At 33.6% G+C, this 27,875-nt stretch overlaps 2 protein-coding genes and 1 long non-coding RNA gene across 5 annotated transcripts in view; 1 reads left to right on the top strand and 2 right to left on the bottom strand.

Annotated features, from left to right (window-relative positions):
- The window catches only part of LOC112676069 (uncharacterized), a 446,166-nt gene that overhangs the window by 407,279 nt on the left and 11,012 nt on the right, over window positions 1-27,875 (top strand). The window lies entirely within an intron of this gene.
- LOC112666841 (ral guanine nucleotide dissociation stimulator-like) overlaps window positions 1-27,875 on the bottom strand; it is a 471,056-nt gene that overhangs the window by 435,679 nt on the left and 7,502 nt on the right. The gene's annotated exons all lie outside the window — the stretch shown is intronic.
- LOC118351007 (uncharacterized) lies at window positions 25-27,545 on the bottom strand. Of its 2 annotated transcripts, none has more exons than XR_007402700.1 (4): window positions 25,247-27,545; window positions 19,947-19,997; window positions 1,209-1,237; window positions 25-229 (listed from the first exon to the last, which is right to left on the bottom strand). It is a non-coding gene; the product is annotated as an uncharacterized LOC118351007 (long non-coding RNA). The 2 variants fall into 2 exon arrangements; XR_004805743.2 differs by lacking the exons at window positions 25-229; window positions 1,209-1,237 and adding exons at window positions 14,100-14,615; window positions 15,495-15,597.

Raw genomic sequence — 27,875 nt, 5'->3', positions numbered from 1 at the left:
GAAATTTGGATGCTTTGGAAGATATTTCCTTTTTTTAAGATTTTATTTATTTATTCATGAGAAACACACAGAGAGAAAGGCAGACACACAGGCAGAGGGAGAAGCAGGCTCCCTGCAGGGAGCTTGATGCGAGACTTGATCCCGATCCCGGGACTTTGGGATCACGCTCTGAGTCAAAGGCAGATGCTGAACTGCTGAGCCACCCAGGCATCCCATTTGGAAGATATTTCTACAAGAAAAATATGAAAGTGTAGGCTGAGTTGGAGTATTTGGAAAGAAATATTTTGTTTAGCATTTTAAAGATCTGTATAAAATTTTGAGAATAGAAATTTATAATAAGCTTATAGAAATTTATGAAAATGTAAAATAAAATTCAGTTATTAAGTTCAGATAATACAAATGTTTTCAAAAAAGGAATCATGATGGTATTTTTGACTCATCATTAAGCATTATTATAATGATAATATTATTAACTGAGGATTTAACTTTAAAGAATCATATTTACTGGTAGAAAGATAGCAGTGGATTTTTTAAAACCATGTTTTTCTATTAAAGGATTTATTTAGTCATAAAAATTGATCAATCAAAAATGATATAAACATTTTTATATAGAATGATAACTGTAGATATCAATAGGATTGCCAACATTTTAAACTTCAGCACTAGTTTTTTATAAGATACACTTCTATTACTCTAATAAAAATTAACATAATATTTGAAAAAGTATGGACCATGGTGTTTAACAGTTTATTAGTGTATTAGAGTCAATATTAATTGAAATAAAGAAAATAGAATGTCCTCAAAGTCCTGTGTCCCTTTCTGTAAATAAATATGAATTTCCCAGGCATTAACTGAGATCTCAGCTATAATCACAAAATACAACTATAAATACCTATATCCTAGTCCTAAATTTATTTCCAATAATCATGATCAAATCTGAGTCTCCATTAAAGAAATCACTGAACCTAAATCATTTTTAGAGGCAAAAGATGCTTATAGTATGTTTTAAGTAAGGTGTGAGCCATGTTTAATAGTCTTTTCTGAGATATTTTTCATGTTATCTTGCTATTCTGCACAAAATATTTAGTTTCCTGAACATTTTTGTCACACCACAAATTATGAAAGAATTAAACACTTGAAACAAAATATAGAACAGCTTAAAGTACTATTTTATTAGCTTGCTTTTGAAAAAGGCTAATGTATGGTACCTGGAAGTATGAGAGAAGATTGAGATTATCTGTAAAGAAAAAAGAATGAGCTATAAAGAGGGTACTGTGCACGCCATGACAGTGTAATACCTACCTGTACAATATGGAATTTCCATCAATTCATTTCATAATTGACTGCAAAGTTTATACATTTTCAGCAATTGAAAGTACTCTCAAAATGCCACAGAACATTTTCATGTAAGACTTTTAAAGGCTTCTGAAGACCCAACCAAGCAGTGAACATATATATACCTGGGATTTTTCTCAATTATATAGAATGTACTTGGTCTTTGGAGTATGAACCACCAAGATACGTGCAAGAAATCTTCATTTTAGGAGAACTTCCACGGAAGTTTTCCATGGGGCCTTTTTCCTCAGGTTATGTAGCCAAGTCAAGCTGCCTCTCAGATTATACCAGGTAAAAGCCACCAGTAAACAAGTCGGCCCTACCCAAGGAGGGGTCAAACTAAAGAATGTTTCAAAAATCATTATTTGACTCATTCCTCCTTATCTTGTCAAGAATTGACACCAGAATCTCCAGTCATCCCTGGAGCTAAGTATGGAGATTTTTTTTCCAAACTAGCAATAAATAATTCTACTTTATGCATAGTAGGGATTCAGTCAAAACTTTTTTAAGATTTTATTAATTTTTGAGAGAGAGAGAGAGAGAGAGAATGAGCCAGGAAGAAGGACAGAAGGAGAGGCAAACTCCATGGGAACCCAATGTGAGGCTCAATCCCAGGACCGGAGACCTGAACCAAAGGGAGACGCTTAACTGACTGAGCCACCCAAGTGCCCTAGGTAATATTTTTTAAATGCCTGTAGCAGTGTAGAGTCCTACCAAACAGAAACCATAAGGCCCAGTAGGATGAAAACTATGCTCTGATGCAAACTATACTTAATTAAAAATATATATATATGCAAATTAAAACCGGAACCAATACATGCCCTTCTAATAATATGGGAATCTGTAGCAATAATTACCAATAAATGAGGAAGGCCAGTCTATTCATTCATTCAGCCTGTCAATTAACAAGTATTTGTTGAGGACCAGCTATTGCTCTACATGGCACTTCCCCTGCTACTTTATTAATTTTTAAAAAACTTGTAAATGTGAACTTTATTGGACACTATGAGTCAATTAAAAATTCACATTATATTCAAATATCGGTTATTATGGTAAGGGGTATTATTATCATGGGGCTTACTGCATTTAAGATATTTCTAAAAGTCATAAAGAGAAGACTGACTTAATATCACAGAAGAAAAGGATTTTGCATTAGCATTTTTTTTGTTTATTTCTTTACCATAAATGCATATATTCTCTAGCATTTGATTTTGACCTGACAATATGACTCTTGGTTTTTGGCAATGAATCTGTGCATTGTCAATTTTTATTTTAATTGAAGATCTGAAATTATATCAATGGCCATAGACCCTGTGTAGACTTAATATCTCTGATCCCTAGTTCATCTTGATAATTTATTAGGTATTGTAACTCATAGAGATCAGCATAAAGGCAACACATTCAACTGTTCTCATAGGTTTTGTCTTTTGAGGGGATAATTATGCAAACCTCAGGAGGTTTTGAACAATAAAATCCTATGATTTTTGCAAGATTGTTATGGATGGAACCTGAGATGTATTTTCCAAGTATTGCAGATTTACATTAAATATTTTAAATATCTACCAAATATAAAAATATGCTTTTCTGCATTCCTATTCTTCATAAAATGCTTGCTTGTATTGTTTTTAGGAAGAATATTTTGACTTCTCACTTATAGCCCTACTGCCAAATATGTATCACTTAATAGAGGAAGAAAATAAAAATACGAATTTAAATTGCCCTATGTTTTTCAGAAGACTGTACTTTTATGGCCATTTAGAGCACTGTAACTACTTGTTTTTTGCTCTCCTTGCCAAATTTTTTCCCAAGCCACAAATGTCAGTTCCTACTCATCTGCTGCTCTGTTTCTTACTGACACCCTACAGATTGCTTGAGTTGTATTCCAGCTCAAATTGGATCATTTGAGTAAAAAAGGAATTTTAAAATCTGTTGCTTCTTTCTTTAACTTCTTTTACCTCCTTCCCATACAACTTTATACTATTGTAAATAGAAATTTCTTATTTCAGTGTGTAATGTTAAGCAACTCAAATGTGTGAGCCTTGGTTTGGCTTTTGAAAATTCTCAAAATACAAGCAATTGTCTTTCCAACAATAATTTAAAATAAGAAACTGTATATGTCAAAGATTTTAAAATTCCAATCAATCATGTAGACATTTAAAGTAATGGACACAATAGTTCTATAAAAACAAAAAAAAATACTTTTATTAAAATGAACTTTAATAGCATGATTTTCGATTATTTTCAAGTGGTTTAAGATAAACTGTCTTTGGTAAAAGGAAATCTAAAAAAATTCTCAACACTTTAGAATACTTTAAATGATTGATGATCTTTTGCAATATTTTATGAACATCTAATTCTAACAAAAATGTAATGATTCGGGATCCCTGGGTGGCGCAGCGGTTTGGCGCCCGCCTTTGGCCCAGGGCGTGATCTTGGAGACCGGGGATCGAATCCCACATCGGGCTCCCCGTGCATGGAGCCTGGTTCTCCCTCAGCCTGTGTCTCTGCCTCTCTCTCTCTGTGTGTGTGTGTGACTATCATAAATAAATAAATATTTAAAAAAATAAAATCTTAAAAAAATATAAAAATTTAATGATTTGAAATCAACCACAGTCAGTCACTGACATCACTCAGTGGTATTTTAAAGTATGCAAGAATTTATTACCATTTACCATATCTTCTATATATATGGTTTCCCATTTTTAGTAGCATTGTAGCTCAACAATATACAAGATCCAATATTTTCATGTTCACCCCAAGTCTTACTTTTAGGATTAAAAAACAAAAAAAAATGTATAATTCATTCATATTTAGTCCAACTTTGAAATTTTACTCTACATATATATTACTTGAAAGCTTGTTTAATAACTAATTTCAGTCTTCACTAGCAGAAATACAATATATGTCTAGAAGTATTTAAATAATTGTCAAACATAGTAGTTCTGATTCCAGGTGTCCTCAGACCATGTTTTAGGAACGTCATACAAAATATTAGGTGATTAATTACAGCATGAACTATTTACCACCCATAAGAATTTTTATTTTACTGGGCACCAGGGTGGTTCAGTGGTTGAGCATATGCCTTTGGCTCAGGTCATGATCCTGGGGTCCTGGGATCGAGTCCCACATCAGGCTCCCTGGATGGAGCCTGCTTCTCCCGCTGCCTGTGTCTCTGCCTCTCTCTGGGTCTCATATGAATAAATAAAATCTTTTTTTTATTTTTTACTGTAGTATTTTAAGCAATGGGAAATAGTCATTTAAAATGTATTGAGAATAAAAATAATGAGAGGAAGCAAGAGTTTTTTTGTGGGAAAGCTCTAAATTGTATCATATTAATACTTTCATATCATTTTCTGCATATTATGCCAGTTCAGTCTACAAACTAATTTTAGATAAAGATAGTAACTTGACTTACTGGTATATATAATAAAACAATTCATAAGAAAGTTTGCCAAATAACATATTCATTATAGGTACAGGTTTTGTAGCCAGAATACCTAGGGTCAAGTCTTAGCAACTCAATGGACTCAGTGATGTAAGCTGTCAGAAATCTGGTTAACGAGTCTATAAAATTACTTTAAAAATTGTATTTCATAAATTTAATGTGAAAATAACATGGGTTAAGCATTTAAAACATTCAGAAGGGGATCCCTGGGTGGCGCAGCGGTTTGGCGCCTGCCTTTGGCCCAGGGCGCGATCCTGGAGACCCGGGATCGAATCCCACGTCAGGCTCCTAGGCTCCCGGTGCATGGAGCCTGCTTCTCCCTCTGCCTGTGTCTCTGCCTCTCTCTCTCTCTCTCTCTCTCTCTCTGACTATCATAAATAAATTAAAAAAAATTTTAAAAATAAATAAATAAAACATTCAGAAGAATGTATCATAAATGCTTATTAGATGATTGACTACCTATTATTTTAAGTCAATCATTAACATTTTTTATTTTCAGTAAAAGCAAAATGAAATACAGTGATATCTTTGTACTATTAGTTTACAATAAACCTTCTTTTTAAACATTTTAATGGAAGTCGTTGATATTTGTAGAAACTCTATTTATATTATTTTTGCAAACCCCAGGGTATATTTAGAAATAGAACAATAATATACTGTTGGGATATAAACACTCTGAAAGTTTCCTACCCACACGTAGACTCACAAAAACTTCTAAGAAATGAATCATGCAATAGATGTAGACAAAATTAGATATCCCATTAAATTCCTGCTATGCTTTAATGGCTTCAAAAGTTTAAAGATGGTGTATGTAATTAGGGAATTATAATGTATTATGGCTTAATTCCATGCAATTATTTTACCTTAAAAGTTTCTCAGATCATGTTTCTTTATAAATTTACTTAAAAAAAGGTATTCTTAACTTTATTCTTATGCTATAAATGAATATATGTAAATGTAAAATATATATGTTTAAATCATTTGAGCATCTGTCTTTAGCAATATCATTTAAATCTTGATATTCTATAGTCTTTTGTTACAGATGGCTGAAAAATGGAATAGTCCACGTGGACCATTTCAGTTTTCTGGTCACTGCTTTATCATGTACCATCCCTGGGGCTCCTATGCCTCCCTTATTTTGTTTCTGGCAGCCTTGTGTAAATTGGAGTGTTCCTATTCTCATCTGCTCATTCCTTTACTGTCATAACAATCCCATTTTGTATTGGAAATTGGTCTTCTCTGAGGCTTAAATATTGTTTTATGTTCTTTATGGTTTCTATATTCTAAATGAAAACTAAGATTTATGATGCCCTGGAGAGACCACTTGGTTTCAGTCCTTCAAAGAAAAATGTCACATTAAAGACAGTGTTGGTAACCCTGCAGTGTATCAGAACATTTTATGAAATATTAACTGTGCTAAAAAGAGGGATAACAGCATGCTTAGCTATAGAGCTGAAAATTATTATATGTGTTAATGGGATATTATGAATATTCACAACATTTCTTAAATTACTTTCTTTTTATCTAAGATGCCATTCAACACTAGACCTTCCCTAGAACTAACTCCCTCCCTCACATCAGTTCTTAAAGTATTCTCTGTGTATCACTACACAGAAAGTGCTGAATAACCTCAAGGGAATTCATCTGTTGTCTTGTAGAAGAAGGATCTGTCTTTTAGGATAAATGTGAAACATTAGCAAATTCCACAGGATGCCATATAAATTGCATTTCCATCCAAAGCAAAAACAACCATTATTTCTCAGGTTTCTCTTCAGTGAATTATTTTTATGTTATTTTCCTGAACTCCACTAGAGTAGCTCATGAGAAGCCCACACTAAGTCTTTCTATTTAAGGTCAAGACATGAATATTTTCATTTAAAATCACTAAGCTCTATTTCCTTTATCTTTTCATCCTCTTTGCAGACTTAAAACATATGATGTTATAGTCAAGCATATTCAGCCTTGGATAATCTTATTTTAAAGGAGAGTTGTAAAAAAAATAAAATAAAAAAATAAAGGAGAGTTGTTTTTGAGACATTCTAACCATTCTTTCCAAGTCTGCATGATCTCACTACTTCACCAAAAGTATTTTACAAAGGTCATGAATGACCTTACTATTGATAACGCAATTTTCTTTTTATTTCTCAATCTCACTTTATATCAGAACCATTGTATTTGGTTATCCGATTTCCCTCTTCAAACTGTTGCTTCCTTAAGTTATGTGACAACATTTTCCTGTTGTTGGTTGCCTAGCAAAAGTCATATCTTTCATTATTTTGCTAATTAGTCTTCAGTGTTATGGAGACAATCACCATTATATTTACTTAGGGAAAGTATTTGCCCCCCTATGTCAATACAAATAATCTTGAATCATCTAAAAGATATCGGTGATCTTATTCTACTTGCTAATGTTTAGTGTGCAGATATACACATTTGTCAATATACCCTCTGGAATTTAAGGGGTGTGCTTGTTGGCTTCTGGGAAAGGTTTTCTATGCCAAAGCAAGTCCTTGCATAGAGGGAAACACCCCTTTTATTGGGTGGATATCATCCTGTATTCATGCAGCACTTGGAATTGCTGAGGCCATCTCATGATAGTGAAGGAAGGTAGTATCAGTATGACATACTGGGGTGCCTAAGTGGCTCTGTTGGTTAAGCATCTGACTCTTGATTTGAACTCAGGTAATGACTTCAAGGTCATGGGATGAACTCACATCCAGTTCTGTGCTCAGTGTTGAGTCTACTTGTCCCTCTCCCACTTGTACTCTCCATCTCTATTACTTTCTCTCTCTGTCTCTCATAAATAAGTAAATAAATAATTAAATAAATAAATAATTAAATAAATAAAATTTTTAGGAAAAAATATACAACATATCACAATAGAAATAACTTAATTCCTTTATGAGATTGCTGAGTAATTGAATCAGCAAATCCTAAAATGTTCTTATGTGCTTTATCAGTATATAACTCACGCAGAATTCTGGTAATTCAGTAGTAAGCATTCTAAATCATATGGCTGGACTTGGTGGGTTAATCATTTTTTAGATAGAGAATAAATTCCTTAAGGATGTTAGATGTCTGGACAATCCAAAGTCCCTTTTGAAGTGTGATGCTATCCATAGTTTTAGCAGCAGTTACAGAAAATGTCAACTTTTGGATTTACCTAAGAATGCATTTTTTTCTTCCTGTATGTTCTAAAGTATCTTATAAATTCTTTGTAGTATAACTGCAAAGCAGTGGTGATTCAAAACAGCAGATTGGAAGTAGCATTGCCATTAATTATAGGACAGTAGAAACAATTGAAGAAGGATGAATAGGAGTCTTTATTCAGAAAATATTTAGTGGCTGACATTTTAGTGGTATCAATATCTACAGTATGATGATAATATTAGGCAACTGAAAAGGAATGGGAAAGAAAGTTATTATATACCACTAAAGAAAAGAGTTGCATCATATTGCTTTTTTAATTTTACATATAAAAGAAGAAAATGGATGCTATCTTTACATATCTGAAAGGGTCATGTCTTATTCTTCATTTAGTCAGAGGTCTGCAGGAGTCCTGGGTAACTATAAGTATCTACCATCATTTCTGTAAGATTTCATTTGAAAAATGAGGGATGTGCTTAATAATAATCCATTGGTTTAAAAAAGAATGAGCTAACCTTTATGAACTAGATTCTCAATTTCTTGAGGTTATTGAACTATTTCTCCATATTAGCAAGCATGACTTAGAAATGTGGTTTAGAACTCTTGAATTATTTATTGAGAGTTTATTTTTAATATTTTATTTATTTATTCATAGAGACACAGAGAGAGAGAGAGGCAGAGACACAGGCAGATGGAGAAGCAGGCTCCATGCAGGGAGCCTGATGTTGGACTCCATCCAGGTTCTCTAGGATCACGCCCTGGGCTAAAGGCAGTGCTAAGCCACTGAGCCACCTGGGCTGCCCTTATTAAAAGTTTAAAAAAAGATTTTAAAAACTGTAAGAGATACATTCATAAACACTATAATTAAATATAGAGAGAAGAAAAAAAATATGTTCAAATGACCCACATGAAGGCAAGATAAAAAACAAAGGGACAACAAACAGAGGAAACATTTTAAAAAAATGATAGAGGGGCAGCCCAGGTGGCTCAGCGGTTTAGCGCCGCCTTCAGCCCAGGGCCTGATCCTGGAGACCCAGGATTGAGTCCCACATCGGGCTCCCTCTGCCTGTGTCTCTGCCTCTCTCTCTCTGTCTCTCATGAATGAATAAATAACATCTTAAAAAAAATAAAATAAAAAAAATAAAAAATGATAGAGCTTTACCATCTCAGAAGTTATATTAAATATAAGTGATACTAATATACCTCCCCCAAAAAAGAAAGACTGATAGAGTGGATTAAAAAATAAGACCCAACTTTGTCCTCTTCAAAGATTTATTTGAGCGTAAGAGGGACAGAGAAAGAGAATCTCAAGCAGACTCCCTGCTGAACATGGAGTGAAGCTGGACTCTATTGCAGGACTCTGAGATCATGACCTGAGCCAAACACAAGGGTCAGGTGCACAACTGACTGAGCCATCCAGGCACCCCCCAGCTCTGTGCTCTTTATAAGAAATTCATATCAAAGTCAAATTAAATGACATGGGTACATGGAAAGTAAAAAACAAACAAAAAAAGAGGCAAACCAAGAAACAGGCTATAGAAAGCAAACTGATGTTATCAGAAGGGAGGTGGGGGTGGGAGATAAGTTAAGAAAATAAATAAAAACAAAACAAAAGGAAAACATACAGATGATAGTAAAGAAAATTACTAGAGACAAAGTGAGGATAAAAGGACCAATCAGGAAGATATAATGATTGAGATGTGTACATACCAAACAGTAGAGTTTCAATACAAATGAAGCTAAAAACTTTTAAGATCTACTCTCTTAGCAACTTTCCGATATGCATTACAGTATTAGTAACCTAGTCACGATGTTGTACATTATATCGCCAGAATTTATTTATCTTATTAGTAGCAGTTTATATCTTCTGATCGCCTTTACCCATTCCCTCCAAGTGCCCTTGACTTTGGAAACCAACAATTTGTTTTACATTTCTATGAAGGATTTTTTTTTTGAGATTCCACATATAAGTTAGATAATATATAAGTGTCCTTTCTCAACAACCTGACTTATTTCATGTATTATAATGGCTCTCAAATTCATCCATGTTATCATGATATATTACATTTTCTTTATCCATTTATTCACTGATGGGCACTTAGATTGTTTCCATGTCTTGGTTATTTAAATAATGCTACAGGATACATAGTGCTGTAGATATCTCCTTGACATAGTGACTTTGTGTCCTTTGGATATATACCAAGAAATGGAATTGCTGTGTCATATGGTAGTCCAATTTTAACTTTTTGAGGAACCTCCATACTGTTTTCCATACTGGCTGCACCAGTTCACATTCCCACCAACAGTGCATAAGGGTTCCATTTCATTTAACCTTGTCAATACATTATGTCTTATATTTTTGATGTAGGTCATTCTAATAGTACGAGATCACATCTCATTGTGGTTTTGTTTTGCAGCTCTCTGATAATTAAGTGGTATTGAGCACTTTTCCTATACTTGTTAATTGTCTATGACCCTTCTTTGGAAAAAATGTTTATTCAATTCCTCTGACCATTTTTGAATCGTTGTTGTTGTTGTCATTGAGTTATATGAGCTCTTTCTCTCCTTAGGATAGTAACCACATATCACATACGTCATTAATAAATATTTTCTTCCACTCCATAGGTTACTATTTCTTGTTTTTGATGGTTTCTTTTGCTGTGCGGATTTTTAGTTTGGTGTAGTTCCACTTGTTTATTTTTGGTTTTCTTGTCTTTGCTTTTGGTATCAACTCTAAAAATGCATTTATTTTTGTTATTTAAGTTGTTTTCTACTACTTGTACTCTCTTGATAGTAATAGATTTCATAATACTTCCTAAATTTCAAATCAATGATTGCTATATCAAGATGTAATACAAAATCAATTATGGATGATATAACAATTAGATAAAATAGCTAGATAAAATGTTGTTGTGCTTCCCTGTGTCACGTAATTACTGTGATATGTATTAGAAAGAATAAAATAGTATAATGTCAACAATAAATGTGCATGTATTTTTGAAAACCTATTGATAAATACAAAAAACTACAAACCTGCAAGAGCAGATAAAGATTGTTATGCATATGAAGGGTTTATTCTTTGAAAAACTGCTTAGTAAAGATACCACAATATAATCTGTGCATTCTCCTCCTTTATGAGACTCTTTCACACATCACATTGGAATGGATTATACTGACAACAAGGCTAAGCAATACAGTGTCTGTTTCTGTTACCACAACAACAGTAGTCTTTACATGGCATGGTTTTCATTCTGTGTTCCTGTTAATCTTTCTTTCTTTCTTTATTCATTTTTAAAGACATTGATAGAAGGCACATAATCTTTGTATACAGTAAACATTACAATTTGAATAACTATGCTGAGGTGGAATTTTACATGACAGTAGGGAATTCACATGAGAGCAATTGAAACACATCACTTTATTATACTTAGGAGTGTAACACTTAATTTTTATTTTATCACTGGATGTCAGGTACCTAGCCTGATTCTGTTTCCAAGTCTGTAATTTTGGAACTCTTTAAAATATTTTTGTTGGCTTATTTTAACAAAAACTTTATTCAAAACTGCAATGAAGTTTTATTAATATTAAAATTACCTCAAATTTTGAATATCTTAGATAATTATTGTGTTTAGTGACTTCATAAAAAGGGAATGACTGAAGTTCTTTTTGTCTGGCCATTGTAATATTTCATGAAAGTATTTTTCATGTTATAATATCTGGTATGCATATTATAGCTCTATGTACACATATATAACTATATCTCTATGTGCATATATTTTTCTGTCATTGTTTTTATTACTAAATGTGTTAAACTTAAAATGAAAATTAAAATAGGGATCCCTGGGTGGCGCAGAAGTTTAGCGCCTGTCTTTGGCCCAGGGTGCGATCCTGGAGACCCGGGATCAAATCCCACATCGAGCTCCCGGTGCATGGAGCCTGCTTCTCCCTCTGCCTGTGTCTCTGCCTCTCTCTCTCTCTCTCTCTCTCTCTCTCTCTGTGACTATCATAAATAAATAAAAATTAAAAAAATAAAGTATTAAAAAAAAGAAAATTAAAATATAACTCTTTTAGCTTTGTTTGTATTTATTGCATTTTAACTATATCTCATGTGTCAGGGAGATGGTACTATTGCTGCTTCTTTTAATGTATGAAAAATATGACCAGAAAAATATTTGAGAAACACATGAGAAAGAGTCGGTAGTACTTTTCATATTTCATAATGAAAAAAGAAATATTTCTTTCTTTAATTCCGTATCATCAGGCAGGATTACTGTCTTGATTTTTATCAAGTTTTATGAAAGTTCACAAGTGTGAAAGTCATACTCTTCTATAATTTAATCTATCATAGTTCCCAGACAAGCTGAAAATGAGAAGAGTAGTTGTAAGTTAAATTTAGACGACTAATTTTTTTTCTAAATTTAAGTTAGAAATTTAATTGATAAGAATGATAGTGAGTTATTTTAGAAGCCCTACATTGTGGAAGTGTAAGATACAGATAAAACAAAACATATATGTGAAGATTAATGTCAGGAATGATAAAACAAGAAAGCATGGGAAGTAAGAGAGAAAGTTTGGAGAAGATCAAAACAAAGTTAAAATTGTATTACTTAGACCCTGATATATAGTCTTAACAGGAGTCTGAATTTAATGCTGAGTGATTCTGAACTATTGAATTAAACTGAGATAAAATTCTTTAAACCACATCATTCATCTTCTCAATATAATACAGTGAATTAGTGTCACCTTATACTTTATTCTTTGCTCATCTCAGCCAACAGTAAAATTCTTCACCAGCACTGCTTCAATATACATTTTACAAATATCTCTGCAACTCTTTCATATTCCTTTGCCTAGCCTTGGCACTAATACTTCTGATAAACTTCATTTCTGCCCTATTGTAATAACAGTAGGTGTAGAGCTTATTTTAATGTCAGTTTTTGGAAAGATATGCATAAAGCATAAATTTTTCTTATACTCACATTGAATTTCAAGCCTTAAAAAAATCTTGCTTGTCCTATGAATGAGAATGTTGAATAGAAAAAGTAGTTTTTTTCTTTCCATTTATTTCAATTCTAAACAATTAATTGGTTATTTTAGTAAAACTATAATTTTTTCCATTACCCAATTAACTTTTCCCTCTATTCATGCAATAAAAAAAGTCAACACATTGACAATTCATTTTTGATGTCCCCAAACAGAGCCAACATCCTTAGAGTAAGATCATAGTTTCCAGGATGTCTACCTACTTACAAGAGTATAAGAAAGACATTCACACAAACGACTGAGGCCAAATTTTCTTATGGTTTCTTTTCCTTTTATTAGGGGATAAAAAGTTTCAACATCAGAAAAACATCCTATTTCCTGAAGGTGCTCAATTCCATCAATAGGAATTAAGAGAAGACCTATGACCTATGTGCAACTTGCCCCTTCCTAACAGAGTAGAATAACCCCTTCATCCTTGCTAGACATACATATCCCAACTAGGACACTGAGCATCAGCATCACAGATCAAAAAAGTAACAATGTGATTGAAATAAGAACCTACCTTCCCCAGCCTACATGTTTCTTTAAACAGAGATTAAGAGAAATCTTAGATACCCATTCTTCTCTCCATCCTTTCACCCTGTTTCTCCATAATTCTATGCAACAAGCCCACCAGGATGATTAGGAATTAAATTTCTTCCTATCAGTGACAATAGGAATCACAGGTCAATCTTAACTCCCAGACTCTAAGTTTTATAAGTTTTTCAGGTTTCTATCAGTTTCTCTTCCCTATTACTCCCCCACACTCTTGAAGACTCTTCAGTGTTCCCTTATAATTGGAAGTTGCCCGGATCCTCAATGTCTTCTTTGAACATTCTTCTCAACATTTTGCTCTGTTGTGAATTTGGCCTTCCCCTAAAGTTAGTGTTTTCCTTGAAGTTCACTCAAGTGGTGGCTCATTGTTGTTTGTTTCTTTTCTGAGTCAGAGAACACTAGTAGGATAAATGCTAAAAAATGACACCTGGGCACATAATTTTCAAACTACCCGGAAAATAAAGCAAAAGATAAACTCCTGAAAGAAACCAGAAGTTGAGGAAAAACACTTTACCGATAGAAAAACAGAACTTAGAATTACATCCTACTTCTAAGAAACTATGCAAGCAAGAAAAAAGTGAACTACATATTTAAAACATTGAGAGAAAAATAACATCAACATAGAATTTTGTACCCTACAAAATTATGCTTCAAAAGTGAAGGAGAAATAAAGGCTATTTTAGACAAATAAAATTGAGGGAATTAGTTGCCAGTAGATGTGCACAAAATTTTGAGAGTTTCTTTAGAGTAAATAGAAATGATACAGATTGGAAACTAATTTCCACATAAAGAGAGAGCATTAACGAAGTAAGGGAAGGAAAATTTAAACTGTTCCTATTGTTAATTGATCTAACCGAGAACAGTTTGTTCAAAATAATACCAACAATGAATTTGATTATACATGCTTTAATATATATATATATTATGAATATATACATGCTTGTGGATGTCCATATACAAGTAAATTGAAAGACACAGGACAAGAGACAATAGGAGGGGACTAGGATTGTGGTGTTATTATAAAGTACTCACAGTATCTGTTAAATGACATACCGTTGTTTCAAAGTGGTCATGGATTAGTTGTAAATGTATATTGCAAACTGCAGGGCAACTAGGAGAAAAAATGTTAAAAACAAACAAATCAAGTATTGATATGCTATAAAAAAAGGAGAAAAATGTAACTGTAACTGTCCAGTTAAAACCACAAAACACAGGAAAAGAGTGGAAGACAAAAATAAGAACAGGGCAAAAATAGTAACACTAAAAAACAATAACAGAAACAAATGTGTATATATAGAGAGATAGATATATGCTTGATCCTCCTTTAATTTTGAATGCAGCCACTTTTTTTCCCTTCCTCTCTTATGATCTCACAGGATGAAAATTCCCTTAACTGACTTGATGGCTTTTCAGTTTCCAATGGAGTAGAAAAATATTTGCCACTCTGCAGAATAATTGCTATTTAGAGAGATGCACAGTGAAACCTTATGGACAGAGAAAGGTGTAAAGATTCAGAGGTGTATTTTAAAAAGAAGCAACATTTAGACTGACATTTAAGGTTGTGAAAGAATCCAATAAACTGGTTGGTGAGTTCAGGCCATCTAAGAATAACAAGATTGAGGATATTATATTTCTCAGCATTCTTTAGAGTGGGGAGCCACTCATTTAAAAAGAAGCAGCAATTTGTTCAGTACTTGGCCTACACTCAGTATATACTGCTGGAACCCAGACTTTAGAGAAATTTTTTGAAATTCTCTGTACAACAAAAAGGATAAATTTGATCCATTGAGTAAGAAAGGATGAAAAGCTGAGGACTGTTTGAAGGAGGGCAGAGGAGATCCAAAAAATGCAAGAAAAGAAAAGATAGAAAACCAATAGCATCATGGATGAAAAAGTTTCTTGAGGAAAGAATATTTTTGCTATGTGATGCCTGAGATACATACACTCTTCTTCAACTTTATCAAATTTTAGTAAAGTACATATTGCTTACCAGTGCTTCTTATTGTAGGAAAATTTTAAGATGGATTGAACTCAGAGAGGGGAAGAGCTTATATTCACATCTTTGCGAATGCAGTGGCATGTCAGGTGAAAAGCTGGAGGAAAAATATTTCAGTTGGTATCAGGGTTAATTGAGATCTGTCATTTTAGAAATTACTCTTTTTTAAAAAATTGAGCTTAATTTATGAAAATAAAAATTGTAACTTAACAGATGCCTTATAAATTAAATTAGCTAATTCTGTAGTATATTTCTCGCCTTATAAATTTCTTTTTTCATATACTATAGACCTAATGCTTTGTGGAACCTGCTTTGGGAAAAGATGGCTTCACTACCAAAAATGAACGTCAACAAAAAGAAAAATATCTGAATACAAATGAAATCTGTAACTATTTATGAAAAATATTTTCTATTAACCAACCAAGTAGAAATAGCTAGAACAAAAGGAAAGATTTTATTTACAGTGTTTTCATTCCTTAAAATAAGGGCCCGTGAATGGCTTTTTGTCCTTTCCTTTTTTAAGTCAGTATTATTAGTCAGAATAGGCTGGGTTAATGCAATAATAAATAAACCCTGAAGACCTTAGTGCTTAAGCCAAGAACAACTTTGTGTGTATGTATTTCATACCTTGATGATTTGAGAAAAAATATGTAATGTTATAGATAAGTAGGGAGATAGATGAGAGTTGAGTGACTCTCCTTTATAGCATGATACTCTTTAAAATTTGGGCTGTTTGGATGTTCTAATTCTATCATCTATTAACTACTCAGATGAGAGAATTTGGAAAAAATAGTTATAAACAATCAAACTATCTATGACGGGAGAGCTTGGCTCTTATCTCACAGAGTCAAAGAATGAATCTTGCAGACAAAGGAGAGTGAGTAAAGGAATAAAAGTTTAGTAAACACAGAGAAAGTTCTCAGAAGTGAGAGATGTCCCTACTGGGTTGCCACTGCGGGCTTGTAGGGTTGGTCTTTTACTGGAAGCCAACCAGGGAACTTAAATCTTTTAACATTGTCTACTGATATCACCACTGAGTAAGGACTAGTGATAACGTCTTTGATGCCTTACTTCTTCTTTGGGGTCTGGTTATTCTTTGTTGGTCACAGATGACTGTCATAAAAAGATACCCTCCTCACCCACACCTAGGGCAGGGTGGTCTGGCTTGTTCCTTTATCTCTGGTTTCCTTATACCTCAGCATTTTGGGGATTTTTGTGAGCCTACTTTCATGGCCCCCTACCTAGCCCTGCCTAGCCCCATTTGTCCTTAACTCATATAGTTGCCTTGGCTCAAAAGTAGCAAATAGGTTGGCTAAATGTCCACTGTCAAGAGTAATTAAGGGACCTCATTTAAACACAGGAACAAGGAAATGTAAACAGGTTTTTTTGGTAAGACTAACACTCTTCTGCCAATGTATTTTTTTTCCTATAAGTTTGGGGAAAGAAATCTACTTTTGGTTACATTTTAGGTGGTTATGAAATAATCATTTTATTACTAGTTTGAACATTGAAAAATACTGCCTCTTACCATACTTTAGCACTAAATTTTATTGATCAGATTTTCATATTTATGAATAATTCACTATATGAGATAAAGGAATTGTAAAGGAAGAGTCATGAGTGAAGGAAACTGTCACCTACCTGACATGTAAAAATGGAAAATGTGGCATATTGAAATTATGACTAATAATAGGAAAAATCACATTTCTTAGAATATTGGTAAGGTTGCAAATACACACACATAGGAGCATTTCATCATTATAATAAGATATAAAGAAAGTTTGAAACTAATTTGAGATTGATAATTGCTACATCTTATTTGTATAATTGAAATTTAAATCAGTAAGTATTTTTTGAGCATTTATGTTGTTCAAAGCACTGTACTAAACACTGGGAATTAAAAATATCAAACTGATGACATATTCTCCAAATACAGAAATTTACATTCTACTGAGGGACACAAATAAATATGGTCTCTACAAAAAAAAAAAAAAAGCAGATAAATGATTGTCCTATTAAATGTGTGGCTTTCAATGGGAAATTTGGAGGTAGAGATTATTTCTGACCCAAGGTGTTGAGAATTTTCCTGGGAAGAGGTTCTCATTGAGTAAAGGTCAGATCATGGTTAAGCAAACAAGGACATGAAGATATTATCTGTAAGAATATCCATGGACAAATACACAAGAAAAGGACTTTTCAGGAGATGTTCTGGGGGAAGAAATGCTTTATTTGGCTGCAGCACATAATAGGATAGAATAATAATATTAGCAATATGTATTATTAGTGGTAGATAATCCATTTAATACTTGCTTTGTGATAGATACGATTAACACTTTACATATATTAATTCTTATACAATTGTGTAAAGTAGGTTATATTATTATTCTCATTTTCAGAGGACAAGTGAGATTAAGTAACTTTACAAGTGTATACATCTAGTGAGTTATAGACCTGAAATTCAAAGCCAGATCTGGCTGGTGAGTCAAAAAAAATGTAAAAGTGAATTTAGTATTGGATAAAGTGCTTTGATTATTGGGCAAGATACTTTTAACTTCATTGAGCACATGTTGGTCTGTATTTGAGTCAGATGGTGAGATCTGCTTTCTATTAGAACAAAATTAAGAGCAGCCTATAAGGTACATTGAAATAGGAAAAAACAAAATGGTTAGTAACAGCTTCTGGGCCTGAATTTTTGTTGGTGTGATTTAGGAAAGTGCTAATGAAGTGAAAAACATGATTTTGTGAAACAGACTCAAAAATGACTTGTGGGGGAGAAGATACTGCTAATTAGAAGAAAATAAATGAAATAAAGCATGTATCAAACACAGATCAGAGTGGAAATTGTAGTAATTTTACAACCCTAATTAAGAAGTGAGAATTTGAGGCACACGGATGGCTCAGTCAGGCATCTAACTCTTGGTTTCAGCTCAGGTTATGATATTAGAGTCATGAGATTAGGCCTCACGTTGGGCTGTACACTGAGTGAAGCGTGAGATTCTCTCTCTCTCTCTTCCTCTGGACTTCTTGCTTGTGCTCTCTCTCTCAAATAAATAAATAGATTTATTTTAGAAAGAGAGAGAGAGAGAGCATGAGTAGGAGGAGGGGCAGAAGAAGAAGCAGACTCTGTACTGAGCAAGGAGCCTGGCATAGGCTGGATCCCAGGACCCTGGGATCATGACCTGAGCTGAAGGCAGACACTTAACTGAGCTACCCTGGTGCCCCATAAATAAATAATTCCTTTAAAATTTATAATTAATTTATATAGGTATGTAGTACATATCCAAGAAAGGAAGGAAGCCTAAAAGGATAGGTCTGTTACTGTGAGCCACTGAAATTCGAAGGCAGTTCATGACCATAGCAAAACTTAGTAGAAAATTATGATGATGAAATGAATTATGAATTTCCATAACTATGAGATAAGAGAGATTGCTTTCTAGAATAATCAGTCTACAGAACTAAACAGTAGTGCAGAAGGTTTCCATTTCACTAGAGCAGGGCCAACACTTGACACCAACGAGCTTCCCAATTTGTCCCAAACTAACAGGAGGAGAATAATACTTAATTATTGTTTTATTGTTAATGTTCCTGATGACCAATGATGTTGAGTATCTCATCACACATTTACTACATTTAATTTTTTTCTCTGTAAATTATATCATTTTAGGTAGGGAAGCAGTATTATTATTTTTTTTCAAATGGTTTGACAGTTTTTCTCTCTTTTACTAGACTATCTTTTCTCTCTTTCTTTATGGTACCTAATTCAATAGTTGATTCTATCTCTGAATTTTCCCATTTTGCAGATGGGTCAGATTGTCTGTTCTTGTGAAAATTCCACACTATTTTTATTACTATGACTATAATAATGTCTTCATAACACCCAGGGAAAGACTTTCCCCCATTCTTTGTTTTTACAGCCTGATTCACCTTCAAGATCTTTAGTATAAGATATCCTATAACATACACATGTTTATAAATGTTATAAATACATAAATTTATAAATACATAAATATTATAAGGTTCAGCAATTTGCCTAAGAAGGTTTCTGGATTTTTATTAATATTGCATTTGTTTTGTAGCTTGTGGAATCTTGACCTTGTATAATATTATCTGAATGCCACGAAGCATAAATGACAAGCATCTTTGCTGCAGCCACTTTCTCCAGACTTTCCAGCTATTTAGTTCCTCTTTTGGTTTGCTGTTAATCATTAATAATATCTTAGCTCTTGTTCCTTTTACTAGTTGACCATTAGAAAAAAATGCTTTTATAGGTTGATCGTTTTATTTACAATATTGGGAATTTTTCTTATAGCTATTGTTTTGGCTTATTGTTTCTGTTGTCTCCCACCCGTCCATCCCCCAAACTCCAGGCTAAGGACAATGTCCTTTAACTATCGATGCTTTCATTTTGGGATAATGACAATAATCCCTCCCTTCAAATCCACTTACCTCTATTGCACAAGTGGCTAGGTGTCATGCTAGATATCAGGAATTGTATCTCTAAGTAAGAAAAGGAGAATAGGCATTTGATGACAAGAATATTGGTATTGTCCACTTGAAATAATTTTGCTTTTTTATTTTTCTAATTTACTTTTTAATCACCTAGCAAAGACATTTCTTAATAAATTCTTTTTGAGAGATTTATATCTTGAATAAAGAGTTGGTTCCAAAAGTCCCTGCAATATTATTAATTTTTTGCTATATTGAAGGAGGAATCTAGAGCTAAGTGTTTATTTGAAAATTTAAGTTTTAGTGTTTAATCGAACAATAATAGAATTGCTAAAAATTAATGCTGCTTTTCATGCACATTGTCTATTAAACTGTAATTTCTAACAGGTAAAATATAGTGATCTTTTAGCCCATAATGCTATTAGGCATTGAAAACAATAATTATTTGCCAAAACATAGTATAGTGGAGGGTCTCCATGAATTCACATTTGTAGATTTGGTATTAAAGATTAAAGTAATGCAGAATGTTAAAAAAAATGTGTGATTAGAAAACATCAAATGAAGCCAATGTGTGACTGCAAAGCTATTTTGCCAATCCTGTGTACTCTCAGTCATTTAGCAAATGATGATGGTACATTTTATATAACATTTATGAATGCCTGCAGGCAACATTAAGACAATTCTTCAATTAGCTTAACGGACATATTCTAGAGGAAACAAAAAACTGTTAGTTATTTTTTATATGATTTAGCAGGAGTAAAAGCCACAGCAGAATTGGGAAAAGAAAACATTGATGGCAAGCTACAGATGTTATTTCAAGGACAATATTGGAATGGTTATTTCAAAGGGTATCATCCTGTTAAGAGCTGAACTCTGAGTTCTTCTACTTCCCTAAGATCACTTTGAAATGGAAATGATAAGAACCTTTAATGTCTTGCCCAAATAGGAAGGTGCGCAGAAATCAGAGCTATGCTTGGCAAGAGATAAGAGGCATTGCAAATAAAGCTGGGATGAGCAAGGATAACATGCATAGTCCCAACAGAATAATGAGAAGATAGAATGGCCCAAGACTGCAAGTGGAGATATAGGAGTAGTTAGAGATACCTTCTTTATGTGTTATCTTCTAATAGTGACTATATAAATATTTATTCTGTGAGTAGGGATATTGTGGCAAACCTGGATCAAAATTGATATGCACGTTCTTATTTCCCTCTAGAAATATCCCCAAAGATTTTCTACATGATGTTGTTTCCTCTATTAAAGCTGAAGTAGAAATTATTTTAATCTCATACAGCCTTGGCTATATCACGTATTAACCTATCTGTGTAGGAAAAAAAATGTAAGATGAAACTGTGGAAGGCTACATTCAGATTTTATGTTAACCGTAAGTGCCAGAAATAAAGAACACAATATACTTAAAGTGGCACTCAGGAAAATTTCATAGATATGGCTAATAGAGTTACGGCACTGAGTGTATCATCCTGAACTCATTCTGTACAAACACTGAACTCCAGAAGAACTTGATCTATTTTTTTTCTGTTTACCAGAGAGCTTGTACAGGGAACTTCCTACAATATCGATACTTATTATCTTTCTTTTATTGTTATCTAGAGGGAGCACTTTTTAAAAAAGTAAATGGAGTCGCCCCTGTGTATCAATAAGGAAACTTATAGCTCAGCATTGGACAGCTGAGACCAGCAGGGTGCTCCTGCTGAATACAGATTCATCGATTTTTCTCTTTCTCAGAAAGTTACTACTCCATTTACTCTGTCAAAACCCTTGCTTCCAGGCGATGTAGGAACATGCTGGATGTGAAGTAAAATCACACTGCTATATAGGTGTCTGTGATTCTTGCTTACTTAGACAAGTTTCAGAAGGCAAATAATCTAGTGTTCACTTACATTATAGAAATAAATAAACCAAAAACCCCTTATAGATAAATTAGTTCATCTAAGTTTATAAGAATACTATGTAACCCATAATAACTGTCTTCTATGTGTAAGTTTTTCCTTTCCAACATATAAATACATATTTAGTAATGACTATTTCTTCTGAAATACAACCTTTTAAAAAAATTCCTACTGAGAGAATAAGTGATTTTTAACACCTGCCATCTAACAACATTTTTAGAATAATTAGTTTAACACTATTTTACCTTACTAAACCAGCTTATTTAAATTAAGATCTTAGTTTGAAAACTGGAGCTTAGTTTATCACTCAAAATTCTGTTTGATTATTTTTTAAATCTACATTTTCCATTTTATAAGAATATAAGCTTGAATGTGAATAAGTAAATGCCTATAATAAACTTATATAACTTAAATTTTAGAAAAGAGGTATGTCTATTGCATAACTGTAAATCAACATTTCTTTGCTTTTAAGTCATTGCAATAATTCTAACTGAACTTTAAGGTACATCATCAAAGATATATTTTTAAAACTTCAGCTATAAGTTTTTCCCATATATGAAAAATATCTTCAAATAATCATGGTTTAAAATTTTGAACAAAAATTTTGAAATCTGGGATCCCTGGGTGGCGCAGTAGTTTGGCACCTGCCTTTGGCCCAGGGCGCGATCCTGGAGACCCGGGATCGAATCCCACGTCGGGCTCCCGGTGCATGGAGCCTGCTTCTCCCTCTGCCTATGTCTCTGCCTCTCTTTCTCTCTCTCTCTCTCTCTCTCTCTGTGACTATCATAAATAAATAAAAATTTAAAAAATTTTTTGAAATCTTACTGATTATCAGAGATAAGCCTGAGAGTATTATTTTTTCTGAGAGTATAAAGTTAAGAACACTAGAGTAACTGATAATGTATGCACTTTAGGGAATGTGAAGCAAAGCTTTCAGAGAGATCCCAGATAAATATATCAATAAATTCATTACAAATACTGCCAGATATTTTTATTTGTTTTTATTTTTGTTTTTAATAGCACAGACAACTTTTTCTCCTAACTTTACTGATTATTGTGACAAATAGCCTTCTTTGCCATGATCTTGCCAACCTCAACCAAGGTTTATACTGCCACCTAAATTTGAAATGACATCTTTTATTTTTCTCTATGTGGCAAAGCTCTGTTAGTCTGAAATTTCATCAGAGGGTATAAAGTAGCATGTCATCCTTTACTGACAATGACTGGGTACAGCAGGGATATTGAATTAAGGCATCATAAAATGTTTAGGGAGGCATGATAAAGTTGTTAGGTAGTTGTTCTATTGGCATAACAGAAACTCTCATAAATTACAGAGTTGTGATATAGATAAGGAAAATATAATGCAAATGGTTAATTAGATAAGGACCATTAAAATTGTAAAAAGAGCCTGTTACAGCTATATTTATATTTATACTCCATATCCATTATCTTTTTAACATAATTGGTAATGAAATATTGAAACTACATTCCTCAAATCACTGGATTTCAGTACTCTTACCTAATAGGTCATAATATAAATGAAATAAATAAGTGAAATGAATATTACTCTTACAGTGTGTGTGTGTATACACTCTACATTTGACTGTAACAATCAATATTTTCAAGCCTTCAAATATATAGCAACTCTACTCATTTTATCTGGACCTTGATTTCTCTCTAAAAATTTGTACACGAAGTTTTTAAGGATTAAATTAAATCTTTCTAGCCATTTAAATATAGTGTGCTTAAAGAAAAAAAAATGAAGACAGTGTGGTGAGTTATTACTACAAGAAAGACTTTGAGGACCTAGAAAGTATAGTCTTCTTCCAAGTCAGACTTTTAAGAAACTTTTATTAGTGTTCATTCTGAGGAAGTGACAATTTATCTTGATTGTCATTTTCTATTCATAAGGGGGGAGGCAGTTTGGTTAACATGCATATGGCTGAATGGTTATAAGAACAAATTGAGTCACATTTTCCTTAGACACTTTTGTAAGTTATTTTGTACTATGAGGTCAGTAGTATCATAGTTTCTCAGGGATATGATCTTGACAGAAAAAAAGCAACTGTTCAGTTTCATTAAAACACAAGAAAGTAACGATATACTTAGAAAGCATCATTGAAATACTCCATTTATTTCTCTCTAATGCAATTCAGGTGTTCTTCTGCATGTTCTAGGACAGTGCTTCTCAAACGGTAATGTGAAAACAAATCACCTGGGTATCTTATTAAAATGCAGATCTTATTCAGTACAGCTGGGTTAGATCCCAAGGCTGGATGTCTAGCAAATTCTGAGGTAATATTAATTCTGTTGTTTCCTCGAAATACGTTTTTTTTTTTTTATGACCGTCACACACACACATAGAGAGAGAGAGAGAGAGAGGCAGAGACACAGGCAGAGGGAGAAGCAGGCTCCATGCACCGGGAGCCCAATGTGGGATTCGATCCCGGGTCTCCAGGATCGCTCCCTGGGCCAAAGGCAGGCGCCAAACCGCTGCGCCACCCAGGGATCCCCGAAATACGTTTTGGTAGCTTCTAGGTAATGCTGTTCCTTCTGGGTTTTTAAACCACATAAAATATATGATATTCGTATATTTTTATATGAAAGGTAAAATTTAACACCCCTCACATTTACACTTTATCATAATCTAGATTATAAGAGACTGGTTTTATGGTCTTAATTTTATGTTCAAAAAGGCTTATAGTTAATACCCCATTTGATTAAAAATATTAACCAAATTAGATCCTAAGATTTCAGATATTTTGATCAATTTTTCTCTATTAGCAATCTTCCACATTTACCATTGGTTCGACATAAAATGGACTCTAATAAAGGATTCATAACTCACTGACAGAGTGCCACTTAAAAGAAAACTGATGGATTTTATACAGATTTTAAAAAGAGGAGAAATAAAATAAATTTCTTTCTGGGATGTTTTGGAAAACCCAAATACTTTTGCTTGTTATCTTTCCAGGCTTAATTCATTAAGTATCCTTGATCATATAGATTTCTGTGACTTTACCTAGTTTAGCACCCAAATCTATAAAGCATCTGTGTTGTGAACAGTTACAAAAACTGTGATGAGTTCCATGTGTCTTTATACGTCTTTGTGTGTGTGTAAATTGTGAACGAGATTAAGACAGGGAGATGAGACAAACAGAAAAGAGAGAAGGAAGAAAGAAAACATCAGAAAAGTGCAATTCTAAATTAACTGAAGCAGCTGAAGTCTGGGATTTATATTTGCTCCATCTTGTTCTTCGAGACCACAAACCACTGTGCTTCTGCTGCCTGCATTTTCTAACTGGGTAGAGAATCACCTGATTCACCGCCTTTTTGCCTTTGCTTTAATGACATGGAAGATCCATAAAATAGTGGAATTTTATTTCTTACCTGAAAGTCAAGAAGTGCTGAAAAGATATCCCTGGTGGTGTCTTCATCAGATTTGTAAGATTCCACCCAAATCATGTTGTTAGTCTATTACAGTTTGTGTGCGTGTGTGTATGCTGGTTGAAAGATCTCCATCAGTTTTCTTTTTAGATACAAGAAAACCTTTAAAATTGATTACTGATAGTATTTGTAAGATTTTTTCCTCATATTGCACCCCAAATAAACAGTGACACAAAGCAGGACATACTACTACATGCTTTATTAATCCTGAGAAAATATGCATTACCTGATTTATTCCTGCAGTGCATTATTTCATTTGGCAAAAAGTCAACAGAAGAGAACAATCCTCCAGACTGGCTTGATTTACAATGATGTGGGGTGATTGGTTGAAAGATATTTGGACTGGTTGCACCTCCAAAATGCACCAAACCTGAGGCACTATTTCCTGGGTTGGTTCCCAGATCATAACTATCTAGTAAACAAAATTATATCTAGGGTGTTCTCAATATCTTCTCCACTGTAATCATTTATAGAAAATCTCTTTGTAATACTTTTTTATCAACAATTCTTGTATATAAATGTGTTTCACTTAGGATCTAGTTTCGTAACTTCCTTTTTCACAATAGGAATGAAGAAGGGGGGCTAAGCTCTTGTGTTGTCTTCACAAAACCGTCCATTGGGTCTTGTATTGCTATTATCTAGAAAGGAGGGATCCACAGCATTCTCCTTACTCCTGAAAATTTTCCTCCTCCCTATTGATATGAGAGAGCCTGGTTCTTGTCTCATGGAATCGAAGCATGAATCTCAGAGATGACAGAGAGTGGGCAAAGCGGTAGTTTATTAAGCAGAGAACAGAGAGCTCTCAGGAGTGAGAGGGGTCCTGACAGGGTTGCCCCTGAGGGCTTTTAGGGTCTGTCTTTTATAGGAAACTGATCAGGGAACTTGGTGAATTTCTTGTCAATATCAAGGTGGATATTTAGAACAAACATGGTGGACTGGTAACCATCATAATAACTGACAAGATGTTCTTATAAATATCATGAGCCCAAACAAGGTGTTCCCTGCTTTCTGGTGACTATCTGTTACATAATATTCCTCTACACCAGGGATTTCTGTGAGCCTAGTCAGGTAGCCCATGGCCTTGAGATTCTTGTGCATCTTGGTTTGAGCAGGGACTATTGATAACCCCTTAATGACATATTTCTTCGTGGCCTGGTTTCTGTGATTACTTAATAGCCACTCAAGGGAGGTACTCCCTCACATTTTGGAGCTAGGGAGCCAGGTTTATTTTTTCTGTTTTTACTGTCTTATCTCTGTTTTCTTGGGATGGGTAGGAGTCTAACTCTGGGACCTTTCTTATCTTTCCCTGCCTAGTCCTGTCTGCCCCTAACTCCTTCCTACATCAGTATCAAATTATCCCACTACTCAAACTTTCAGAAAAATTATCTCAAGAGACCAGAACTCATCTTCCCATGCCTTTTTTGCCTATTTGTATCAATAACAACAACAACAAAAATCCCCAAATCCTAGGCTTTCTTGAAAATCTCAGCTTCTCATGCTCTTATGGATACCATCCTGACATAGCACTAGCACAAACCTATATTCTCTCTCTCTCTCCAAATATGGAAAATTTTTCTCTACACTTTCTGGAACCCACATCTCGTCAATTTATTATGATGACTCCTTCCATATTCTTGTCCCACATGAAACCTGAATCTTTTCTATGACTGTTAGGCTCTGACCCTTCCTTTCAAATTCTCTGCAAATCACTGGGAATGGTGATGAATAGGTGTATTCTTTACTCTTCATTACAACTTATGTACCATAGTCTCTCTCTCCAACTAAAACCCCCAGATTTCAAGCCCATGTCACCAGATGATATTGCCTACTTTGACATTCAGATCAGAAATTCATAGGTCCTGGTGCCATGTCCATTATAATATGCCTTGAATATATTAGCTTGAGGTTATCACTTTCCTTTTACACTATACCTGTCTTGAAAATTCTGGTTTTCCAATTGTTAAAAAAATATTATTAAAGAGAGGAAAATGTCTTGTATGTATCTAGAAAACAAAACTCTCCATCAGGTCAATAAAATTAAAAAAATAATTTAAACAGAAGGAATCAAAGTGGTAAAAAATATGTAAATATTAGTTCTCACCTTACTAATCATGGGAATGCAAGAAGCTGTGAAGACTACATATCCCCAAAATAGGCAAACTTTTTTGACAAAAAAATAGACAAAAACTAGTATGTCAGGTACTATCAATGATGGTGAGAATACCAAGAAAAGAGAACTCTAATATCCTGCTGGTGGCAATGTGTTTCAAAAGCATTTATAGAATATAAATTTCAATAATAAAAATATAAATTTTCAATAAAAGTGAATATACATATGACGTATGGCTCATAGATTATATTTCTTGGTATTTAACCTGTAGAAGTGTGTATGAACATTGTAATTGTGATAACCAGGAAATAAGTAAATGTTCATCAGCATGTAATTGAGGCATATTTAGATAGTGGGCTCTCATATATTAATGAATATTATGATTTTCTACATTCAAGAATCTAAGTATATTTTTAAAATTGTAAAGTGCGAGTAGAGGGGCAAGATGTCGGAGGAGTAGGA

This window comes from Canis lupus, chromosome 16 (genome assembly GCF_003254725.2).
Source record: "Canis lupus dingo isolate Sandy chromosome 16, ASM325472v2, whole genome shotgun sequence".
Lineage (NCBI taxonomy): Eukaryota > Metazoa > Chordata > Mammalia > Carnivora > Canidae > Canis > Canis lupus.
This window is presented reverse-complemented; position numbering and strand designations above follow the sequence as displayed.